The sequence below is a fragment of the Tachypleus tridentatus genome, chromosome 2, assembly GCF_004210375.1.
Source record: "Tachypleus tridentatus isolate NWPU-2018 chromosome 2, ASM421037v1, whole genome shotgun sequence".
NCBI classification, from domain to species: Eukaryota; Metazoa; Arthropoda; class Merostomata; order Xiphosura; family Limulidae; genus Tachypleus; species Tachypleus tridentatus.
Window position 1 is genome coordinate 5,360,583 of NC_134826.1, and position 25,644 is coordinate 5,386,226.

General features: G+C 33.5%; 1 pseudogene across 1 annotated transcript in view; it reads right to left on the reverse strand.

The window, feature by feature from the left end:
* Nucleotides 1-25,644, reverse strand: part of LOC143237506 (uncharacterized) — a 167,795-nt pseudogene that overhangs the window by 135,950 nt on the left and 6,201 nt on the right. The window contains exons 2-3 of the transcript XR_013020117.1: nucleotides 17,268-17,357; nucleotides 15,869-16,067 (exon numbers count right to left, since the gene is read on the reverse strand). The product of XR_013020117.1 is annotated as an uncharacterized LOC143237506 (transcript). The remainder of the gene's footprint in view (nucleotides 1-15,868; nucleotides 16,068-17,267; nucleotides 17,358-25,644) is intronic.

The window sequence follows — 25,644 nt, forward strand, 5'->3', positions numbered from 1 at the left end:
AAGGCAGCTACATTAACAGCACACGTCGCCAAATTTAGTGCTACTCTTGTGTGATCGAATATAGCGATTTGACCGTCACACTTTTCACGCGTGCCCCCAGTGGCACAGCGGCATGTCTGCAGACTCATTCAGCTAAAAAAATGCGTTTCGATACCCGTGATAGTCAGATAGCCCACTGTGTAGCTTTGTCCACAATTGTCCACGTCAGGAAAGTGTGAAATGCAACTACTGAAACAATATGATATAATCCATAAATCGCCGGATTCACATCCTGGGCACGATAAGTTATGACCAGCCAAAAATAAAAATCGAAAAACACAAACTGAGATATGATAATATTTCACATACACTGAAGATTCATACCTTTGGCTAATCCTTATACTTACACCATCAACAGTGGACTAAAGTAAATATACCCATCTGACTGCAATACAAACAAAGTTACCTGTGGATTTGTGAGATAAGGAGTTCGCTTTCTGATCATAAGGTGTTTGTTAGATGGTACTGCCATAGAATCATCGGTTTTTTGTTACATGGTACTGCCATAGGCTTATCGGTTTTTTGTTAGATGGTACTGCCATAGGATCATGTTTTTTGTTAGATGGTACTGTCATAGGCTTATCGGTTTTTTGTTAGATGGTACTAACATAGGATCATCGGATTTTTGTTAGATGGTACTGCCATAGGATCATCGGTTTTTTGTTACATGGTACTGCCATAGGCTTATCGGTTTTTTGTTAGATGGTACTGCCATAGGATCATCGGTTTTTTGTTAGAAGGTACTGCCATAGGATCATCGGTTTTTTTGTTAGATGGTACTGCCATAGGCTCATCGGTTTATGTTAGATGGTACTGCCATAGAATCATCGGTTTTTTGTTACATGGTACTGCCATAGGCTTATCGGTTTTTTGTTAGATGGTACTGCCATAGGATCATGTTTTTGTTAGATGGTACTGTCATAGGCTTATCGGTTTTTTGTTAGATGGTACTAACATAGGATCATCGGATTTTTGTTAGATGGTACTGCCATAGGATCATGTTTTTTGTTAGATGGTACTGTCATAGGCTTATCGGTTTTTTGTTAGATGGTACTAACATAGGATCATCGGATTTTTGTTAGATGGTACTGCCATAGGATCATCGGTTTTTTGTTACATGGTACTGCCATAGGCTTATCGGTTTTTTGTTAGATGGTACTGCCATAGGATCATCGGTTTTTTGTTAGAAGGTACTGCCATAGGATCATCGGTTTTTTGTTAGATGGTACTGCCATAGGCTCATCGGTTTATGTTAGATGGTACTGCCATAGAATCATCGGTTTTTTGTTACATGGTACTGCCATAGGCTTATCGGTTTTTTGTTAGATGGTACTGCCATAGGATCATGTTTTTTGTTAGATGGTACTGTCATAGGCTTATCGGTTTTTTGTTAGATGGTACTAACATAGGATCATCGGATTTTTGTTAGATGGTACTGCCATAGGATCATCGGTTTTTTGTTACATGGTACTGCCATAGGCTTATCGGTTTTTTGTTAGATGGTACTGCCATAAGATCATCGGTTTTTTGTTAGAAGGTACTGCCATAGGATCATCGGTTTTTTTGTTAGATGGTACTGTCATAGACTCATCGGTTTTTTGTTAGATGGTACTGCCATAGGCTCATCGGATTTTTGTTAGATGGTACTGCCATAAGATCATGGTTTTTGTTAGATGGTACTGTCATAGGATCATCGGTTTTTTGTTAGATGGTACTGCCATAGGCTCATCGGTTTATGTTAGATGGTACTGCCATAGAATCATCGGTTTTTTGTTACATGGTACTGCCATAGGCTTATCGGTTTTTGGTTAGATGGTACTGCCATAAGATCATCGGTTTTTAGTTAGATGGTACTGCCATAGGCTCATCGGTTTTTTGTTACATGGTACTGCCATAGGCTCATCGGTTTTTTGTTACATGGTACTGCCATAGGCTCATCGGTTTTGTTAGATGGTACTGCCATAGGATCATCGGTTTTTTGTTAGATGGTACTGCCATAGGCTCATCGGTTTATGTTAGATGGTACTGCCATAGGATCATCGGTTTTTTGTTAGATGGTACTGCCATAGGATCATCGGTTTTTTGTTCGATGGTACTGCAATAGGATCATCGGTTTTTTTGTTACATGGTAGTGCCATAGGATCATGGGTTTTTTGTTACATGGTACTGACATAGGATCATCGGTTTTTTCTTACATGGTACTGCCATTGGCTCATGGTTTTTGTTACATGGTACTGCCATAGGATCTTGGTTTTTGTTAGATGGTACTGCCATAGGATCATCGGTTTTTTGTTAGATGGTACTGCAATAGGATCATCGGTTTTTTGTTACATGGTAGTGCCATAGGATCATCGGTTTTTTGTTACATGGTACTGCCATAGGATCATCGGTTTTTTGTTACATGGTACTGCCATTGGCTCATGGTTTTTTGTTACATGGTACTGCCATAGGCTCATCGGTTTTTTGTTAGATGGTACTAACATAGGATCATCGGATTTTTGTTAGATGGTACTGCCATAGGATCATCGGTTTTTTGTTACATGGTACTGCCATAGGCTTATCGGTTTTTTGGTAGATGGTACTGCCATAGGATCATCGGTTTTTTGTTAGAAGGTACTGCCATAGGATCATCGGTTTTTTTGTTAGATGGTACTGTCATAGACTCATCGGTTTTTGTTAGATGGTACTGCCATAGGCTCATCGGATTTTTGTTAGATGGTACTGCCATAGGATCATCGGTTTTTTGTTACATGGAACTGCCATAGGCTCATCGGTTTTTTGTTAGATGGTACTGCCATAGGATCATCGGATTTTTGTTAGATGGTACTGCCATAGGCTCATCGGTTTATGTTAGATGGTACTGGCATAGAATCATCGGTTTTTTGTTACATGGTACTGCCATAGGCTCATAGGATTTTTGTTAGATGGTACTGCCATAGGATCATCGGTTTTTTGTTAGATGGTACTGCCATAGGTTTATCGGTTTTTTGTTAGATGGTACTGCCATAGGATCATCGGTTTTTTGTTACATGGAACTGCCATAGGCTCATCGGTTTTTTGTTAGAAGGTACTGCCATAAGTTTATCAGTTTATGCACTCGGAGAATTCACAAGAGGTAGAAAATAAACAAAGCTGAAGAGTTTTCTAAGATTTATGATATTCTGTAAAACATGGATAACAAACCAATCTTGGTACTACTTCCCCAATATTCCTTGAATATATAATATAATTTAATTAAAACAAGAAAATATGTTGATTAAAAATAGCCAAATAGATGACTTATACAATCATTAATAGTGGGGTGGAAAAAACATTTACCTTTAGCTTATGCAAACGGTCAACACAAATAGCAAATAAGATGAAACCTGGTTCGATCGTGGTTATGAACTGTGTGCTCTACCATTCAGCTTTAGTGGATGTTAATCTTCTGATATTAAATGTACAGATTCAATTTCTCATGTAAAGCTATCGTTAACTTCCCAATAATACACAATCATCACCAAGCTTATGTTTTAAACTTTAGATAAAACTTTCTTCGCTTGTCCATAAATCTATCAGTGACTGAATTATGCGAAAAAAACAGGATAATAAAGTAAACTATTACAGAAACGACGATGGGCCCCATTTGACATCCGTCAGGTTAGGTTAAGAGTCGTCAGTGTGCTTCCCTTCTCTTTAGTCCAATGACACGAAAAGAAAACAAACCCACGTGAGCTGGGCGTGTTGAACAAGAACATCTGAAATAACTATATGTAAAATAACTATGTGTAGAATAATTATATGTAAAATAACTAACTGTATGTAAAAGAAATATGTGTAGAATAATTATATGTAAAATAACTAACTGTATGTAAAATAACTATGTGTAGAATAATTATATGTAAAATAACTAACTGTATGCAAAATAACTATGTGTAGAATAATTATATGTAAAATAAATATGTGTAGAATAATTATATGTAAAATAAATATGTGTAGAATAATTATATGTAAAATAAATATGTGTAGAATAATTATATGTAAAATAACTATGTGTAGAATAATTATATGTAAAATAACTACACGTAAAATAATTGTATGTAAAATAATTATACATAAAATTACAATATGTAAAAATAACCTTAACACGCTCGGCCGTCTCCACTTTTAAACAACTCCATTCTAGATCTGCAAAGTTTAAAGACTGATTGTATTATCTATAATATTTAAACAGCTGGATATATTTTAAATAGTATCCAATATTTAACAAAACAGGCCAGGTGGGTTAAGGCATTCGACTCGTAATCCGAGGGTCGCGGATTCGAATCCCGGTCACACCAAACATGCTCGCCCTTTCAGCCGTGGGGGCGTTATAATGTGACGGTCAATCCCACTATTCGTTGGTAAAATAGTAGCCCAAGAGTTGGCGGTGGGTGGTGATGACTAGCAACCTTCCTTCTGCTAAATTAGGGACGGCTAGCGCACTCAATTACACAACCGCCTTCAAACATGTGGTCAGCTATCGGTCAGTTACCTCTTTCTTTCTTTGTGAACCTGACGATGACTGAAGAAGGTCGAAACGTTGTTCACTCCTCTGCATAGAGCTTTCTCTACCACACCAGCCGTTTTAACATATATACACAACAATATAAAAAAAATGTTAATCACTTGTATACGTGAGCTCTAAAATCTCAGTCAGGGTATTGGATTTTCAAGGGCAATGATCCATGGTTTGCTTTAACCTAAAGGCACCTAAAGTTGCTAAGTGTAAGCGATGTTGTAAGTGCCCTTGACATCAGATACCAATAGCCATACCCAACCTGATTACCATGATTAGACATCATTGCCCGACTCTGAAGTTCCCCAAGCTTCTGAGCAAGATTTTCTTTTGTTGTAAGTAAAGCGCAAAGCTACATAATGGGTTATCTGGGCTCTCCTCACCACGGGCATAGAAACCCGGCTTCTAGAGTAGTAAGTCCGTAGACACACTGGTGTGCCACTGGAGGTCACTTCTGAATAGAACATGTTGATAGATCTTCGATAAACCTTTCATAGCACTTGGACGTCAGCTTCCAATATCACATTCAAGCAAACCACAGTCAGTAAAGTCCACTGGAATTATATCAAAAGAATTGAGAAAAAAACTCCATAAACAGGATTACCGTCACTTTTCTTATGCAAATAGCCGGTAGTTCTGGGGTGTAGCTGGTGTCGACTTCAGATCCTTGTTTATTATCGTGTTAACGGTGCCATAAAACATATTCAACGTCATCACAATGACCTTCGTGCATGTCAGAAAACCATCGTAACCTTAACTTAGCAGACAAAGACGTTTCTCCTAATCGGCTTGGGGTATGGTTTAGCCACTGTCCTAACACCTAACAGTTTTACTTGGTGGCTTTTCTGTTTCCATGGAGCATATTCCTTTCTTCGATATGCTATGTCCTTTCACTCTACGCTGTTTAAAAATATCCATAGGAAAAATCTGACATGGTTCTCCAGCCATTCTTTCTTTGAAGCATTACACTGTTTAACGGTTGGGAAAGTGTAGAAATCCAAACAAGTCGCCAATGGTGTAACGGTTAGCACCTGCCGCTACATACACCTAAGACTATATCTGCAAATTGTTCTGATATTGTTATAAAGTGTAAAACACAGATAGCCCATTGTGTAGCTTTGTGCTTAACAACAAATAAACAAGGTGTAAAATTTTTACTTTTGTAATCCTTATGTGAATTGTTATTGCTTTTGCAATACAATTAAATATTTATCGATTGTACAAATGGTGTGAAATTATCGTTACAAACAAGTCATAATTTCTTTTGACTTTACAAAATATCGATTTTATTTCAATAAAGACTGAAAGAATAGTCAGAAAACTAAATGACTGAAAGAATAGTCAGAAAACTAAATGACTGAAAGAATAGTCAGAAAACTAAATGACTGAAAGAATAGTCAGAAAACTAAATGAGAAACGAAAAAAGCTCCGGCATGGCTAAGTGGTTAGGACGCTTAACTCGTAATCACAGCAAACACAGCCTTGAGGGCGTTATAAAGTAACAGTCAATCCCACTATTTGTTAGTACAAGAGTAGCCCCAAGAGTTGGCGGTGGGTGGTGATTATTAGATGCTTTCCCTCTACTCTTACACTGTTAAATTAGGGACGGCTGGCGCAAAAATTCAACAACAAAAAAAGAAATATAAAACAACGTTATCTAATCCACCCTAATATATACATAACTTTCAGTAGGCCTTTTAAACATATGTTTCAATGACGTAGTAATTCAATGAAAACTGAGAGCATAGTCTGTTTCTAAACTTGCACTGATGGACTTGCTTCACGGACACATTTTACACCAACATTCTCTGTTTTCAACGACAGTAAATAGATTTTATTTCACTGCAAGTTTTCAGAACTCGGAAAATCAAAACACCATGGAAAGAGCGAGACGGTTTTATTGCTTTGTGCAAGGAATTTACATTTTTGTTCTCTGCTATATTAAAAAAAAAACTTCTTAAAATTTGTTTTTATGTCCATCATGGGTATTTAACACCGAATATTAACATTGCAAGTTATTATTACGCTTACCATGGAACCACCGAGAGGCACACTTGAATATATATAAATATATATTAGTTTGCTCTGAATTTCGCGTAAAGCTATCTGCGCTAACCGTCCCTAATTTAACGGTGTAACACTACAGGAAAGGCAGCTAGTCACCACTACCCACCGCCAACTCTTGGGCTACTCTTTTACCAACTAATAGTGGGATTGACCGTCACATTATAATGCCCCCACGGCTGAGAGGGCGAGCATGCTTATTGTGATGGGGATTCGAACCCACGACCCTCAGATTACGAGTCGAGTGCCTTATCCACCTGTTCATGCTGGGCCAAAGCTGCTCGAATTAGCTGTCTCTGATTTTGAAGTAATGGACTAAAGGGAAAACATTAGTCACACCACACACCGCCAACTCTTGAGATACTCTTTACAAACTGATAGTGGGATTAACCGTAACATTGTACCACCCCCAAGATTGAAAGAATGAGCACGTTTGAGGACATTAGTCCCACCACACACCGCCAACTCTTGAGATACTCTTTACCAATGGATAATGGGAGTAACCGTGACATTATAGCACCTTCAAGATTAAAAGAATGAGCATGTTTAGGGACGGGATTCGAATCCGCAATCCTCACATTGCAAGTCAAGAGATCTATTCATCAGACCACTTTACACATGTAAAATTATTAGAAACGGTTATGAGTACGAAATCCACAAAGATATCTTATAACGAATTATCTTTTTACGTGTTCAAATAAATTTGATACAGTTTTACGTATATCGCTTTTCTTGTATGTCTGAGTGTGGGAACAGGGGGCTTGAAAAGGGGAACTCACCGAATCATTAAACAAACAGAACAAAATTTTCATAGGAGAAGAATCGTGCTGAGTAACCGGTTCCAAAACCAAACAGACAAGCTTAAAAAATAGAATTATTAACTTCCTGGTTTCCATTTTATAAAATTTTGCAAATGACTCTGGTAAAAACGAATGGTTAGTTTTTAAACATGCTTCAGTTGATTTACAAAAAAAAAGAAAGGGGGATATAATAAGAGTAATTAACTTCCCCAAAATACCGACGTCTTTTTATTCTGTTCACAACTGATGGCATCGACATGTTACATCACAGTTACGACATCCAATCTAAGTGAATCAAAACACCACAGAGACTTCAGTAACAGTTAGTGGAACAGACTGAAATATCAGTCGTATTTCTGTTTATCATTTGTGTGTGTTATTAGTAACTAACAAAGTCTGGCAAACAATCTGGTGTACAAATAATTTAGAAAGAAATGTTTTACAAGCAGATGAAGTCACAAGAACGCCATCAGCAATCCCAAGGTTACACAATTAACAAGAAAGCATTAGATCTATTCTAACATTGATAATAGCTTCCGACTATTATATCCGGGTTTTGTTTGTTTGGAAGGTTCGTGCAAAGCAATCTTAATTTATAACTGTATACCAATCCCGTTCCGGCAAGTCTGCAGGCTTACAACACTAAAAATTGGGGTTGGTGCCCATGATGGGCAGAGACAAGATTAGCTCATTGTACAGCTTTATGTTTAGTAAACAGCACTCCTACGCTAACTCTTGGGCTCCGCTAATTGAACTGTAGGACATGACGGTTTCACTTACAATACATCCACGCTCGAAAAGTGCGGAAAGCGATTTTACGGGCACGAGATGCAAACCAAGAACCCTATAATTCAAAGCTGACCACTATACATAGGAATGTACTAGAACTAGTGATTCTTATACCAAGAACCCTATAATTCAAAACTGACCACTATACATAGGAATGTACTACAACTAATGATTCTTATACCATGAACCCTATAATTCAAAACTGACCACTATACATAGGAATGTACTGGAACTGTCTGGCGTGATTCTTATGTCTGATATTTACTCAGAGTTAAACACAGTCAGTAAACATTTCCGATTTCTGTTATCCTTTAAGTAACTGTGATACGTATCACTATCACAGACTTCTTACAGAACTAAACTGTAGTAACAGATATGCCACAATGTTACTTTATTTTTATCACGTTGTATTAAATAGGGCGTCCGTGTATAAAACATAAAGAAAATTATTTATCGTACAGTAGAAAAGACTCGCCAGACACGACGAAGCAGCATCAGGAAAAAAAGAAAACTTAACCGAAAACAACCCCAGGTGGGAAAGACTGGTATTGTTCGCAGCGTTTCTACTGTACCACATTAAATTATATTACAAAGCCGTAGTTATAAATAACTTTAAAATTATATCGCCTCACATTATGTAGTATGTAAGTTTGATATTTATAGAAGTTTGAATCATTTTCTACACACAACACTCACCGTGTCAAGAGCCCCCGAGGTTATTTTACAGTACAAAGAAACTATTCGTTTTTAAGCCAGTAATTATCGATTTTCCTTCTTATTGTTTGCAAGCTGTCTCCAGAGGCTTGTATGGAATAAACGCCCGTGTTGAGAAGGAATAAAAAAAAAAAAAACACAAAAATTTAAAGTAGAAAACATCGTCTCGCACAACACAATTTTTGATGTATTACAAAAAAGCCTAAATGTTAGTCGAACAACTTAAGAAGTGTGATTTATTAAAAACTCTGATTTCATACTATAGCTCCAACACACACAGCCCGACGGAACATGTACTCAGGAGCCTCATCACACAACCCTTTGATCCCATCAAGAAGAAAGACAGCTAAAAATACAGCGGTCTGCAAGTTGCGGTTCGCTTCCTCCGATCTACTAGGGCAGCGTAAAAAAACAACAAAAAAACAGACAGCGGTATCAGTTTTATGGTAAGACTACTTTCGAAAGCCAACCAAGAGCTCAGCTATCAGTGCTCCTATACATGTACAACTACACGTACCAAAGGTACGGGTACAGCGTGGCCTGTCTGAGTACATTTTTTGCCGCCCACCCTCTCTTATAGAGAGCCATAAACAAGGCACGCATGCAAATACGTGACACCAACATGCCGCCAGGAAGCGCCTTCCATAGCACGGGTGTGTTGCTTTCGGGGAACAGGTCTCCTCGCCCAGAATAAAATTGAAGTGGGAGAGAGGGGTAAAAAAGGGTTTTCTCAAGCCCTTCTTCTGAAGAAAATCCACAAAAATAAAAGAGAACGAGGCTTAACTTATAACACAAAGCTGAGAGATAAATACAACATTAAGAATGTATGTATATGTCAGCAGCCATAATGATTCGCGTTTTTTTTTTATCGAAACAACAAAAACAGAGTGAGCTATATTATAACATGTAATAAGTTGAGAAGCACTCAAATTATAGCATAGCGCTGACTGATAATGCTGGTACACAAAGCATATAAAAACTTAAAGACAGTTAAAAGTGTAAAAAAATTAAAATAAACGACACCTGCACAGCATGACAGTGCAACTTATTACCGCTGTAAATACGTTTGGCCAGTTGTAATATGCTGAGAATCATGAGAGAGAGAGAGAAATAGCAGCTCACTCTTAGCCCATCATTTGATTGGTGCAAAAGTTATCAGTAATATATGTTTGCATCACATAATTATTAATAATAAATAAATACCAACCCTAGTTTAGGGTTACCGGATATTGGGATTCTGTGTATTACGTAATGAGTGTTTATTTCATTGTTATCTTTTTACGGTTAAAAGTAAATGCCAGTTTAAGTTGATAATACCCACCAGTAAAAATGTGCTACACTTTATTCGTACAGTAGTAGATAAGCCAAACATCCAACTTCTAACAACCTAGGAATGTGTCCGTTTCAATTTTTAACAAATTCAAGTAAAGTGAAAAGAAAGATGGTTATAAACATAACTTTGTTTGTAATTAAGCGTAAAGCTACACAATGCCTACCACGGGTATCAAAATCTGATTTGTAGCTTTGTAAGTCCGCAGACCTGCTGTTGTGCCTCCGAAAAGGGGAGCATTTCTAATAGTGGAAGTGATTATCACATTATAACGTCTCCACGGCTGAAAGGGCAAGCATGTTTGATGGGACGAGGATTCGAACCCATGACCCTCAGTGTTGTAAGTCAAGCGCCCTAACTACGTGGTTGTGAGCTTTGTAAATCTGCTTTTAACCCATTCCTGTGAAAATTTATTCTGGAAGGAGGGGGCACAATGGTATTTTGCCCTTTCGGAGCATTGATGCTTCTAGGCTGTTTGGAATTGGACATTTGGCTGTAGTATACACATACTTATCAAACTAGCTTTATAATTGACCTGGGTCCGCTAATAAAGATATACAGCTCAGAACCTTCTGTTGTCTACCATTACATCAAGACTCTTGTCTTTTAGACGAACTTCCATAACAAGAGCTTTCAACAAAACTGCAGTGTATTTCGCTGACAAATACGATATTTTAACAACCAGTGGTGCTTATATTCCATTGATCTTTTAACCATGAATTTATTCGCTAAAGTCCTTGTAGACCAATGTCTTCGTTGGTCACATGCTGAATCCACAAAGAAATGTCTATGAATGATACAAAACTTCAATATTGTTATTAAACAAACTAATACTATTACAAGTATTTTAAAACATATTTGTTTGTTTCGGATATTTACGCAAAGCAACTCGTTCTTAATTCTAAAGTATCAGATTATTCAACAGCACCCATCGCCAAGTCTGGCCCGGTCAAACCAAACAGTCGTATCTGACTGTAACTCTTATGACGCATCTACGGACCAAAAGAGCGAAGTGCGATTCAGCGGCAACGGTACGTGAACCCTGATTGTCAGCTAACTACTGAAACAAGTTAAACCCATTTTACGTAGAAAAATTATGACTTTAGCCTAATTATTTTCGTGTTTTTATACCGAATGTTGTAATACATATGAACACAAAAATCACTAAATATGATGCATTAGTGGAAACCAATGGTGGTCGGCGAAGCTGGGAATTTTGAGAAGTAGGCCTAACACCACACACAGATCAGTAAAGAAATAAACAGAACGTTATAGGAAGGTGTAAGGATAGCTTAAACTGCAGGAATATCTCTCGATTAAAAGATATTAATGAGTCATGCATAATCAAACAGTACCAGTTGTGAACACCCAAGGTGGCATGTCTCTTAACATAGCACACTTGACACCAGAGATCTCTTTCTTTATCGCGAGAATCACCTCAGCTGAAGTTTCGCTTAACATTTTGTCTCAAATTTAACATTCGCACACACAAACCCATTACTGATGTTTCAAATGTAACCGACAGTTCGTGACGGTTACTTTCATTTGAACTTTAAAACAAAAATCTTATGTCTGTGAAGATAAAACTTGTTCTAACCAATGAAGGTTTTATTTTCTTTAACATAAATATGTGATACTATGAACTTCTATCAGTTTATTACATAGAATTAGCTTTAATAATCACTTTAACGACGCTATTTTTTAGTTTCGATCCAAAGTTATTAGAGGATCGTATTATATATATACAGCCATTTGTTACTGCTACTTGAATTATAACTTTCCACAGTAGCACAGCGATATGTCTACAAACTTAAAACGTTACAAACGTGGTTTTGAAACTTGCGGTTGAACAGAGTATAGCTGGCTAATCACGTAGCTTTTTGCTTAACTTGAAACAAACCAATCTTAAAATACCTATTAACTACTTATATTTTCTTTTCTCTTTTTACAGGCGGTGAGTGTTAGTAAGTTTATTACGAGGATGTATGTTTGATGGAAATCAAACCAACATCTCTGCGATAATTGTTAAGAAACACAGCCAACAGTGAAGGTTTTAAACAATGTTAAGAAACATAGCCAACAATGAAGATTTTAAACAATGTTTACAACAGGAACTGGTCCGATAATTGTTAAGAAACATAGCCAACAGTGAAGGTTTTAAACAATGTTTACAACAGGAACTGGTCCGATAATTGTTAAGAAACATAGCCAACAGTGAAGGTTTTAAACAATGTTAAGAAACATAGCCAACAATGAAGATTTTAAACAATGTTTACAACAGGAACTGGTCCGATAATTGTTAAGAAACATAGCCAACAGTGAAGATTTTAAACAATGTTTACGACAGGAACTGGTCCGATAATTGTTAAGAAACATAGCCAACAATGAAGATTTTAAACAATGTTTACAACAAGAATTGGTCCGATAATTGTTAAGAAACATAGCCAACAGTGAAGATTTTAAACAATGTTTACAAAAGGAACTGGTCCGATAATTGTTAAGAAACATAGCCAACAGTGAAGGTTTTAAACAATGTTTACAACAGGAACTGGTCCGATAATTGTTAAGAAACATAGCCAACAGTGAAGATTTTAAACAATGTTTACAACAGGAACTGGTCCGATAATTGTTAAGAAACATAGCCAACAGTGAAGATTTTAAACAATGTTTACAACAGGAACTGGTCCAAACCTTGATTCCATTCACATTTTCTTAGTACTACTTACCTTTTACACAATATTCCATTTTCATTAATAAACTATTATCACTGGTAACACCGATGCTGCCATTTCATCAAAACGAGGAAGTGAATTTTGTAAGAAGCAAGATGACGTAAGGAGCTTTCAAAGTTGTAGTCTTAAAAACAACAACAAAAAAACGACTTAGTAATACGTTACAGCTGCCGAGCGAGATCTCAGCACGTGAAACATTTCCTATATTCCTGTTCCCAGATGTTGTGTGATGTTAACTGTAGCAGTCATAAATTTACAAGTAAGGAGTTAGAAGGTCGCCTAGAGGAATAACGTGTTTTATCCAACCACCATTATGTTGTTTGTCAGTCAGTAGATACTAAAATGACGTCACATAAAGTACGCGTAATGTTGTAATTTGTACTATCGTGACGTCAGTAAAACGTGCGCATACCGTGAATCATGAGAAGAATTATACAATTTACTGGCTACACCAGAGCATAACGTATGAACTTGAAGATAAATAAATAAAGATATTTGTTACATTAATTTTTAGTTTTATTCAATCTTGAAACAGAACACATTTTCGGGGACCTCGCAGAAGAACAGGGTGTTTGGAAAGTCACTGTGCAGTTTTGTCTGTTAATAAATATATAAGTGCACAGTGACTTTCTGAACACACTGTACATCTAGTTTATTATATAAAAATTAAAAATCTTAAATCAAGAAGTAGAAACCAATAAGATGCTTGAAGAGCCAGATACTGTTAAGAAAATATTTTTAATTAATTAAAAGGTAAAGAAAGCACTCAAGTCAGTAGGGCATGAGAAACATGCTCTGTTTTTGAAGAGTGTAACAATAATCGTGTATACTTGGAGAAAATTATAACAGGGACATATCAGTCGTTGTGAGATGTGTTTATTAATATCTATACATCAAAATTAACTGACAAAATTATTAAAATAAAGTCAATAGTCACTGAAGTTACCAAATTAACTACATCTTACAGGAAGAGTCCCCAGTGTGACAGTGGTAAGTCTTTGAATTTACAACAATAAAATCAGTAGTTTGATTCCTCTTGGATGGACACAAGAGATAACCTAATATGACATTGTTATAATACAACACACACATACTCTCTTACAAAAATAAACTTATCAGGAATTTTAATCTTTCTAGAGGAGTTGAAAATATGGAAAAATTAATTTGGTACTATATGTAGAAAAAGAATAGTGTTGTTTAAACACATAATAATGTGTGTAACTTGCTTAACAAATTCCACATCATACAAATTGTTGGGTATCACTCAGGATCATGTGATTAGCTTGGGTTTCTTTAACACAATGGGTATCATTTTGTTTGTGTTTAATCTGGATTCATTTAGCACAAGAATAAGTTAGATGTCACTTGAAATTATGAGTTTAGTTTCTGGTTTATAAATGCAAAACCTTGTTAGATGTCTCTTGGGATAAGGTGTTTATCATAAAACTGTGTGAATTGTGTTAAATAATGTTCTTAGTATTTCATTAATTATCAGAATTTTGATTTTTCACTTTTCTTGTTTTTAAAGTTATGGCAAAACTTGCTGGTTCATCCTTGACCAGACGTTGTACAGATAAACCAAATCCTGAGTTAAAATAATTACCAGATCCTTTCACAATTACAAATAATATTATTTTTTTATTTTTTTTATTTTGCGCAAAGCTACTTGAGGGCTATCTGAGCTAGCTGTCCCTAATTTAGCAGTGTAAGACTAGAGGGAAGGCAGCTAGTCATCATCACCCACTGCCAACTCTTGGGCTACTCTTTTACTAATGAATAGTGGGATTGACCATCACATTATAATGCCTCCAAAATGGCCAAAAGGGCAAGCATATTTGGTGTGATGGGGATTTAAACCCGCGACCCTCAGATTATGAGTCAAACGCCTTAACCCACCTGGCCATGCTGGGCCAATAAAATAAATAGTAAAAACTTCTCTGGTTTTTACTATGTAAAGACGATACTGAAAAATTAAACAAGGTAATTTTTAGTGTAATTAGTTTAACAATGGTCTACCAACCATCAAGGCAAGAAGGATCCTTGTAGACCTATCTCACAACACCTCAAAATCTTAGAAAAATAATTATATATAATATGCTATATATAAAACTGCAACATTTCTTTCTCCTTTGTACCAGATATTGTTCATTACATCCACACAAAAAACCCTATGATTATTTATAAATAATAATAATCATATCTTGTAAAAATCAAAGTCTGAAGTCAATATTTTAGTGCTTCTAATGTACTTTCTATTTTATGTGATTTTACAATAAGCAATGAACTGTACATGCACACAAACCATCTATTTATGAATTAGTTTCCAGAGATAAATGTATGTTTGGAAATGCATTTAGTGATCTTAAATTAGAATATTTATTTCATGGCCCTTATGCCAGATCTTACTATAAGCTATTATATGACTCAGTGCTGTTTTGGTTGGTTCAAATATAAATATCACCATGCAAGGAAAATATCTCATGCTTCATGTATTTCACATTGAAAATAACTGTAATGATAACATGATTAATAGTCAGTTGGATAACAAATAATGTGACCAAACAGAAATGTGCATTATTATTTAGTGACCAGAGTTAATAATAACAATATATCCAATTGTAATCGAACTCTGTGTTTACCTTGTATATATGAAATGAGATTATTGATTCTAGAAATTAACAAAAAATCCATTGTCTTTTATTTATTTATTTTGTATTTCTATCATTCTACCAATGTTAAATGAAATGTTTCAGGTTCTATAAAAGCTACCTTATATTATGGCATTCTGGTCATCATGATAAAGAAACTTAGTCAACTAATAACAAAAACAGAACCATGTATTCTCTTTAACACATATACTTACTTGTCCCATTAACATTTCGGGAAAGAATTCGGCTTCCCATAAATCCCGCTGGACTTAAGGCTGAAAGAGGAAGTCCAGATGATCCGGAACCCGAACCTTGACCAGGCACTGATGTGGGTGTAGTATCAGAAGTGACAGGCACAGGACAGTGGTTAAGGTAGTCACGAACCTGTTCCATTGATGGACTACTACAGAGTGGCTGTGTGAAACAGAAAAAAATAATAATGTGGTTACATTTAGAGCACAGAATTGTAAGTGGTGAAAGATATTTTCCTTCATTAAAGTATTCCCATGATGCAATAAGTGTTTAAAGACAACTACAAAACCAACTAATCAACATAAGAAGATATTGGAACAAATAAAAAGTACTTATTTGGATAACAGCTTATATTTCCATGGTATATAAAATTCAGAACAAATTTAGAAAAATACAGTATGTTACTCCAAAACCATATCCCCAGTGTTGTAAATAGCTGTTCAAATTGATTACATAGCTAATTGTGTGTGTGTCTCACACAGTAATATTTTCACAAAGTTCAAAACAACAATCAGATTGTAGGAGTTCAAGCAATATCTAACAAGCACTAATGGAACATTAACCCACCAGACTAGGTATCGCTAGGATAAAGTGACATATATTACATTATGTTGCAGAATATTTCACAGCTAAAAAAATACCTTATTGTAGAACTTAATGGTTTCTATCCATTATCACTTGTTAGCCTATGTTTCACATTTTATAAGATAAGTGTAGTGTTAATATAAAATAAGGCCTAGCTGTATCACTTATACAGCCCATACTGCTGTCCATTTCATTACTGTATAGTGATATTCTTACAGCTTCAATGTTGTCAAGATCTTAACACTGTTAGTAACACAAAACGTAACTAGAAGTTAGATCTTTCAAATAGTTATCTCTTATAAAGGATATATAATACATTAATACTGAAAACTGATATCCTTATAAAGGATATATAATACATTAATACTGAAAACTGATATCCTTATAAAGGATATATAATACATTAATACTGAAAACTGATATCCTTATAAAAGATATATAATATATTAATACTGAAAACTGATATCCTTATAAAGGATATATAATACATTAATACTGAAAACTGATATCCTTATAAAGGATATATAATACATTAATACTGAAAACTGATATCCTTATAAAGGATATATAATACATTAATACTGAAAACTGATATCTCACAACAATTGTAAGATTACCAGATATTTTGCACAATGGTACAGCCCACATAATGAACAATCATGAAGTTTTGGTAAAAAAGGATAATGACAGGTGGAAACAAATTAATAAAATGTTCTGAAAGTCTTAAGGAAACATTCAGGTTGGGATAAATCTACAGAAAAGACAAAAGCTACCCACCAGCACATGATGCAAGTTCTGAACCTCCAAAGATTCCTGTAACATCCATACTAAGTTACTTGAAAATCTGATGTAAGATGTGAAAATTGGCTATATAAGATGAGCCAGGGAAAAAAAATACAATGAATTCTAAAAAATTGTATTATTTTTTGAACAAATGTAATTAACTACATGATTCATAAGTTTGTTTCTCACACTTTAGTAAGTTACTTAAAAACATTATACAGGATTTTAGTATTCAATTATAAAGTTTTGTTTCAATAAAAGTTAAAGTTTAATTCTCAGAAAATGTTGGATAATCTTTTGGCAACTTGCATTGTTCTAATTGGTTAATATACGGATGAATGCCCATTTTATTCCTTTAAAATGCATGTTAATTCACAGTTCACTTAGCTACTGCAAAGCACTACTAAATCACATGAACGTAGACAGGTATCAACTAGCCACTTAAATTGAACCAAAGTATTAGAGGAATTATAAAAAAAAACAGTTGACTAAGTAATTTCCTCCCACTAAAAGAAATATTTACATTATCTTCTCTGTGCAAGAAAGCCCACCCCTCCACAAAATTCCACGCAGGTCTTAAGAAAATCCATTGTCTATTAAACAAACCATTTCATTAGAATAGCTTGGTTTTTATACTTCAAAAGTGCATTCTATTTCCAAAGTTGACTGTACCTTGTACGAAAATTGTTTTCTTGAAATTCTGTTCCATAATTTTTTATAATTAAACACATATAAATTTCTATGCAAAGATAAATTTCCTTTCAAAGCTATTCCTTAAACAATAAACTTATAATAATTAAATAAGTCAACCTATTTGTGTTTGTAAAAATGTACTATAATAATAAGAAACTCAAGAAAAAGTATTCTGCAGTTATCATGAAATCAACTTTTTTTTTTTAAATAACATTTCTGATGAACACCAGACTTTGAAAAATAAAAACTTTAGTAAATGTATTGAGCTAAATGTTTGCAGCTCCATAGACATACATTAAATGAATTGAGATAATTTATCCATACTTATATTTGAGAACTACAAAACAGAATTAGTATTTATATTCTAGTTATGAAATTTGAAAAGTTAAATTCAAAAAGACAATGAAACTACATAGAACAGCACTATCATATTTTTGTATATATTATCTCACCTGGGGAAAGAAACCAAACAAAAATTGTGTATCTACCTGTTATTAACATACTTACATATAAATACACTTTTGTCCAAAAAACTCAACCTGATATAAGTTTTTGTCCTTTAAATACCAGAGTATAATTGAAACAAAAACTTTGAAAATGTTCAATGTTGTAATACTTGTACACATTACAAAACCAACTAGGATACACAAACAATACCACATGTACTGCTTTTTATTTTTAATTACAGTGTTCTTAACACTTGAATTTAATACGTGAGACGTTATTCACTTATCTTTTTGAAATATAACTTTATCGTAGATAGTAAGATATTTTATCATACTGTACCACAGTAAAAATAAATTTGAAAAGAAACTTGGCTAACTTCTGCAGGTAGTTTATTGTAGTTTAAAATTTAGGTTATAAGATAAAGTAGAAAGAAAGTACACAACTGTTACAAGTACGTGTGAATGTTTAAATAGCTTAATTATTATGTTTACATGTCTATGCATTTCCCCCTTACAAGCAGCTATCTTACACAACACATTTTTTATTCATTCTACTTATTTTGTGCCCCATAAACAACAAAACAGTATAGTTAAATAGCACAAGTACATTTAAAAGTTAGATTTACAATGATAAATAAAATGCCACACACTGTCTATTCCTGTTTCTAGATTTTTCTGGTGATTTATGGTAAAAACATAGGGTTACTCCCAGTTTTACATCTACTAACAAAAATATATCATCACAAACAAACAGGCCAATAAAATAAACAAGCATAAAAAAGATGTTGAGTTGCAGCATAATGGTATGCAAAACTACAAGGGCACACATGTGTATTGTTATATCCCACACACCTGCCATGTGTATCAGGATCACAAAACATTAATAACACCTACATAGTTTCCTATATGTTATGTAAAACATTTCTTAACACTCCAAAACACAACTGTGCTTATGTAAATGAATAATTATGATTCTTAAGCTACAAAACATTCATTATCAATATAGAATTCCTGGATTTATATAAGATTTACAGATATTGGGAACTCAACAAAAGAGGCTCAGTTTTTAAAAATATAATGATCCATGGTTGACTGTTCACTAATACCAACTGAAGCTAATAACTAACAAGGGTTTTTTCACTAGTATATCCAATGATCAAAATACCTAAATGTTCCAGTAGGTTGAACTTTTATGTAACTTTTACTGTTGTCTGACACAATAATTGTTTGAAAACTGTTTTTACTTTATCAGCATTTCTTCATGTCAACACATCTTTTACACTTTTCTAGTTTCTAGAAGTTTCTAATTTGCTGTTCTTGACCTAGCAGGAGTTCATTGTGTCTTGTCCTTCTCACAGGTTAAACTGAAGACCCCTAGTGACACACAAATCCAATACAGATAATATTCAATACCAGAGTTTATTTTCTAAAAATGGACATCCTCAATCTGCTTATATTTCTGCAAGTGATTTATTCTGGGCACTGTGTCATGTCCTGGTTGACCACAAAGGTCATTACAGTGAAGAGTCAAGTCTGAGTGTTATAAGAGAAGCCATTGTGGAATGGTTATCATGTACATAGTAACAAATTATATATATTCTTCAAACAATAACCTTACACCAGAGAATACATTTTTTTATTGATACATTAATTCATATATCCAAACAACTTACTTTACATGCATATGTAAAAACACTATTTATTAATGCTTATGTAACTTCTACAGCACTCTCTCCAAAAAACCCAACAACAACATTTTTCAATGACCAATGTTTACTTTTAATCACTGAAATGAGAACATAACACAACAGACTTTTTGTTCTCAGCCACAAATACAAAAGAGAAAGAAAAACATACTGTATTTCCAATAATAGCCAAAAAGTTGATAAAAACATTGTATTAAAACAAAAGACATGTGGGTAACAAGTCAGTTAAAAAGACAACCTTTAATATACACTTAGTTTTAGACAAACAAAAACAGTAAAACATACATTTTAAAATAATAAATTAAAATACAATAATGACTTAAAACAATTCATTGACAATACCTGAAAGTCTGTCGGTAAATAACAACCCATCTAACTACATGTTAGAGAGTTCAGTTTCTCAGACCAACAAACTACACCTTTACATGTGGGTCTCAACTACAGCTATCTGAACTTTAAAAAAAACATAACTTTTTTCACACCAACAAACTACACCTTTACATGTGGGTCTCAACTACAACTATCTCAACTTTAAAAAAAACATAACTTTTTTCACACCAACAGGGAATTTACGAAGAATATACATACTTTAATTTTTTCAAAGTAACTTATAGGCTCTAAGACATTGTTCTGGTTTTATAAAAGATTTATTATTTGAAAACGAAAAAAAAGCTACCCACCATACACCATAACTTCTTTTGGAAAATATATACTGATAGAAAATGTGTGGATATCACTAAAACTGTATTAATACTATGTAATAGTGTAATTTAAAACAAATAATAATTAAATCCAGGGGTCTGCTAAAGCATCTAATCACATTCTTAACGAGTTTCTGTATTCAAAATTTAAATTACACAATATACCATCCAATGTAACAATACAAATATTATATGAAATCACACTCAGTCATCCATATACAAACTGAAAGTAAGCATCTCAATATAACTATATATGAATTACAGCTCAATAACACATTTAATAACAACTGTTTAACATGCAGGTGTATCTGAGTTAGAATTTTTAAAAAGTGTCTGAAAGCAAGTGCTGATGGGAACCCTTTAGCTACATTAGTTGAGCACTCACCTGGCATACAACAGTCCTATCGCAAGCTGAGAAAACAAAGGAGATAAAGTATGACATAATTTTACTACCAGGCTTTAAAATGAAAAACTCTAAAAACCAAGACTGATTATTCTGTTAGAAAAAAACTCAAATAGCCTTTGCACCAAGTACTATATTCATCAATTTAAAAATGAATTTAGAAACTTTGACCACACATATTATGATAATTATCCTTTTCTGTTCCATGAGAAAAGCACTCATTTTAGCATTGTCAGTTTTATCTGATATAATCTCACTGTCTACATGTGTCACCCAACAAATCAAAATCGTTGCTTTTGCCAGAGCACAAAACACTAAATCCAACTACTTCTGTAACTTTGCCTTCTGATCATATTCATTCAAAGTTCAAACATTTTTGTTGTGTTTCTGTATGTGCAGTATATGCAAAGCACCAAACATTGTTTAAGGTGAGCATATAAACATCAATGCTTAGTTTCTTCTGCAATATTGTCAGGAATGGATTTTTTCTTTACCAACATTAACCAAGATTACATTAAAAAATTTTTCACACCACAAAAGTGTTCCTTGATAACCACAAACAATCCTAATGAACTATCAAAGTAATAGTTTATATTATCCACATGTGTAATTATTTCTCAAACAGTTGTTGAACACAAATCTGTTTATCTACTCATCCTTCCATCCATCAAATGGAAACATGTAATTTGATACAAGTTACAACTAGTGTATACAACTTTTCATGTTTTGTGGCACATATAATCTAGTTTGTTGACCTGTTTATTGTCTGTACTGTGAAAAGAAATAAGATTGTACTAGCTTCTCTTTTAACAAAATACATTACATAAAAAACATTATAACATTTTTATTGTTTTTTAAACATAAAACCAAACATGTTCTACTTCTTCTTTCTATATAAGAGAAGGAAACAAAAAAGGTCTTACACAACAAACGTTGTTCAGTGACTTCAACAGCTGCAAAAACAAATGTGGAAATTTAGAGCAAAAAGGTTTGTTTTGAATTTTGCGTAAAGCTACATGAGGGCTATCTGCACTAGTTGTCCCTAATTTTGCAGCGTAAGACTAGAAGGAAGACAGCTAGTCATCATCACCCACTGCCAACTCTTTTACCAATGAATAGTGGGAATGACCGTCACAATATAATCCCCCCACAGCTGAATGGATGGGAATGTTTGGTGTGATGGGGATTCAAACCAGCTGGCCCCGGCAAGTAACTTAAGATAAATCTAACTTTATTAAGAATCTTAAAAATGTAACAACTGACAAATACCAATCATATTCAAATTTCTTGAGTTACATTCAGTGTTTTATGCATCAGTTACAACCCAAAATTTACAATTTTATGATACAATTAGTTACCTTTGCCAAATTTATTTTAAAAGGAACTAGTTAAATTTAAACAAAAAGTAATGCCTACAAAAACCATAAAATTCTTATACCTTCCAAATAGAGCTGTTAAGAAATTTGCAGGAAATAATAAACACTTTTAAAAAATATTTATAGCACTGATAAAAATTTATAATGGATAATATTTTAGAATTTACTAGTAGTTTAGAGTGAAATAAATAAATCCTAATAGTTTTATACTTTTGTTAATAAGGAACAAACTTCAAACTTGAAATAATTCAAATGATGTTACTGAAATTTGAGGAACATTGCGTAGAAAACAAATAGCAGCAGGTTTAAGTTATAAAAATATAAAACCACAAAACAAACAAATATAAACAACAGATTAATAAGTATCCACTTAATTTGAAGCTGGAGAAATTAATTGACATGCCTTGCATCAAATGCATGTTAAAGTTGAATTATAAACTGATAAAGAAATGTACATGTCAAAACTAAAGTCAACAACTTGATTCAGGAACATGATGTCAAGAAGTAGGAGATGAGTGAGGAACTACAGATGTCTGTGCAAAAGTAAAGAAAAAAACAATACTTTTTTCAAGAACAACTAGAATTGAAAATTCACAAAAAGGCATAATGGTAAAAAAAATATACATAAAAAATATTGATAACAAAATGGTTACAAAGAACAAAATAATTCTTTTAGTCCAGATGATGTTAGTGTCATAAACAGTTAATAACATGTCCTATTACTAGGAGCATTAGTTTCAAAGAGAAATGGTACAGTGACAAAACCAGTGGAAGACCTTTACAACAGTCAATTCAACTACATCACATACCACAATATGCAACTATACAATAAACAATGTCAGGATTTGATTATAATACAAAACCAATCAAGAGAAAGAAAAACCTCAGTGACTTGCAAGTACCTAATAGCAGGTTTGGCAAGTGCTTTTTGCCAATAGAAAAACAGTTGATTTTGATGAGAGTAATAAGTTAAATGTGGCCTACTTAATGATTTATTAGTTGTGTTTAAAGTTGGCCTCGGTTTGAAACATGGGTTTCAGAAGCTCCCTCCACCTAAAAAACAAAACAAAAAACGTTTATACCACGTTAAACCAATTTGAGATACCTGTATAAGCCTTTGTGGAAAATATGTCAAATCAAGTGATGATGATTCTATAATAAGTTTATTTAGAGCAAACATTTCAACCCTTGATGTATAAGTTATCTGTGATTCAAGCCTCAGGGCAACTTGTATTACCACAGAGACAGCATAGTAGCTAAAATGAGCAGCAGTAAGTTTAAATCTTTACTTATACACAGGTTATGTAACAAATACCCCAGTGAGGTTCATGCAACTGCTAATTTTTTACAAATCACATCAAGATCACTCTGATGGCATCTGCATTTGTAAGGTCCCATTTAATGCAATGGGATGGTTTAAAGGTTTACTTAAATACCAATTACAAATAAATAGAGCTACCATTTGGAATAATGAAAATAGCTTGACTTGAAATATCAACTTTATTTTCCTTACCTAAACAAAAGTAAAAGGTAACACTGTTCCAGAAGAGTTTAAGGGAAGCTTATAATAGATGAATTCTATAATTTTTCATGATGTTTAGCTGATGATGGAGAAGAGATTCTAGCTAATCAGTTTATTTAAAGACAGAGAAATTTTCATTAAATTGCATTTTGCTTGAAGAAAAAACCTATTGGAAACAAAGGTCCTACTCATGATAAAATGTATTCTCAAAGAAGTTTAGAAACAAAATAATGAAATTTTAGCATTTACACTGTAAATCTCTTAGCTCTGTAGAAATGTCAGATAATTAAATTTACAGCAAATTTACATTTACACTGTAAATCTCTTAGCTCTGTAGAAATGTCAGATAATTAAATTTACAGCAAATTTACATTTACACTGTAAATCTCTTAGCTCTGTAGAAATGTCAGATAATTAAATTTACAGCAAATTTACATTTACACTGTAAATCTCTTAGCTCTGTAGGAATGTCAGATAATTAAATTTACACTGTAAATCTCTTAGCTCTGTAGAAATGTCAGATAATTAAAATTACAGTAAATTTACATTTACACTGTAAATCTCTTAGCTCTGTAGGAATGTCAGATAATTAAATTTACAGTAAATTTACATTTACACTGTAAATCTCTTAGCTCTGTAGAAATGTCAGATAATTAAATTTACAGTAAATTTGCATTTACACTGTAAATCTCTTAGCTCTGTAGAAATGTCAGATAATTAAATTTACAGTAAATTTGCATTTACACTGTAAATCTCTTAGCTCTGTAGAAATGTCAGATAATTACATTTGCCAGTGTATTTTTTTTTTCAATTTTACAAACGAAAGAGTTAAAATAAGATTAGACCAATTAACTTAACTTCTGTTGTTAGTAACATATAAAGATTTATTGTTAAAATGTATGCATAAAAACATTCAAAAACTCTTCTGAGTTTAAATAAAAATAATGTTTTTGTTGCTTTAACAGTTTGTTTGAAAGGGTTTCCACTTCTATTTTAATGAGACAATCCCATCATGGGATTTATCATGGTTCTGTTTTAAGACATTTGTGGTAAATTAATTATTAGAACTTTATCTTGATAATTTTATTAACAGAGCCACAATGTGGAAAATTTGTTCCAATAATAAGAAGGTCAAAGTTATGTGAAAGTTCACTTTTTCCCTGTGTGAAACATTTCAGATTGATCATTAAAAAAAACAAAAACAATAAAAGTTGTGTGAAAAAACAAGAACAATAAGTTGGATAAGGTGCAAAGAAATGGGATAGTAAAGGAAAAATATTTAAGAAATTTATAAAATTGGCTTAAAAAACTAATGACACAAGGATGGACTTCTGTCATTTACCTTTTGTTCATGTTTTTAAGGCCTGACACTTCTGCCTTTTGATACAGTATGTAGAATTTTTTCAATAATGTTTTTTAGCTTTGCATCATTACAGAAAGCTACCTACTGAACTTACTAGAAAAGCTGATAAATAAATAAATATATATATGTATATATGTTAAAAATTATGTACATAAAATCCT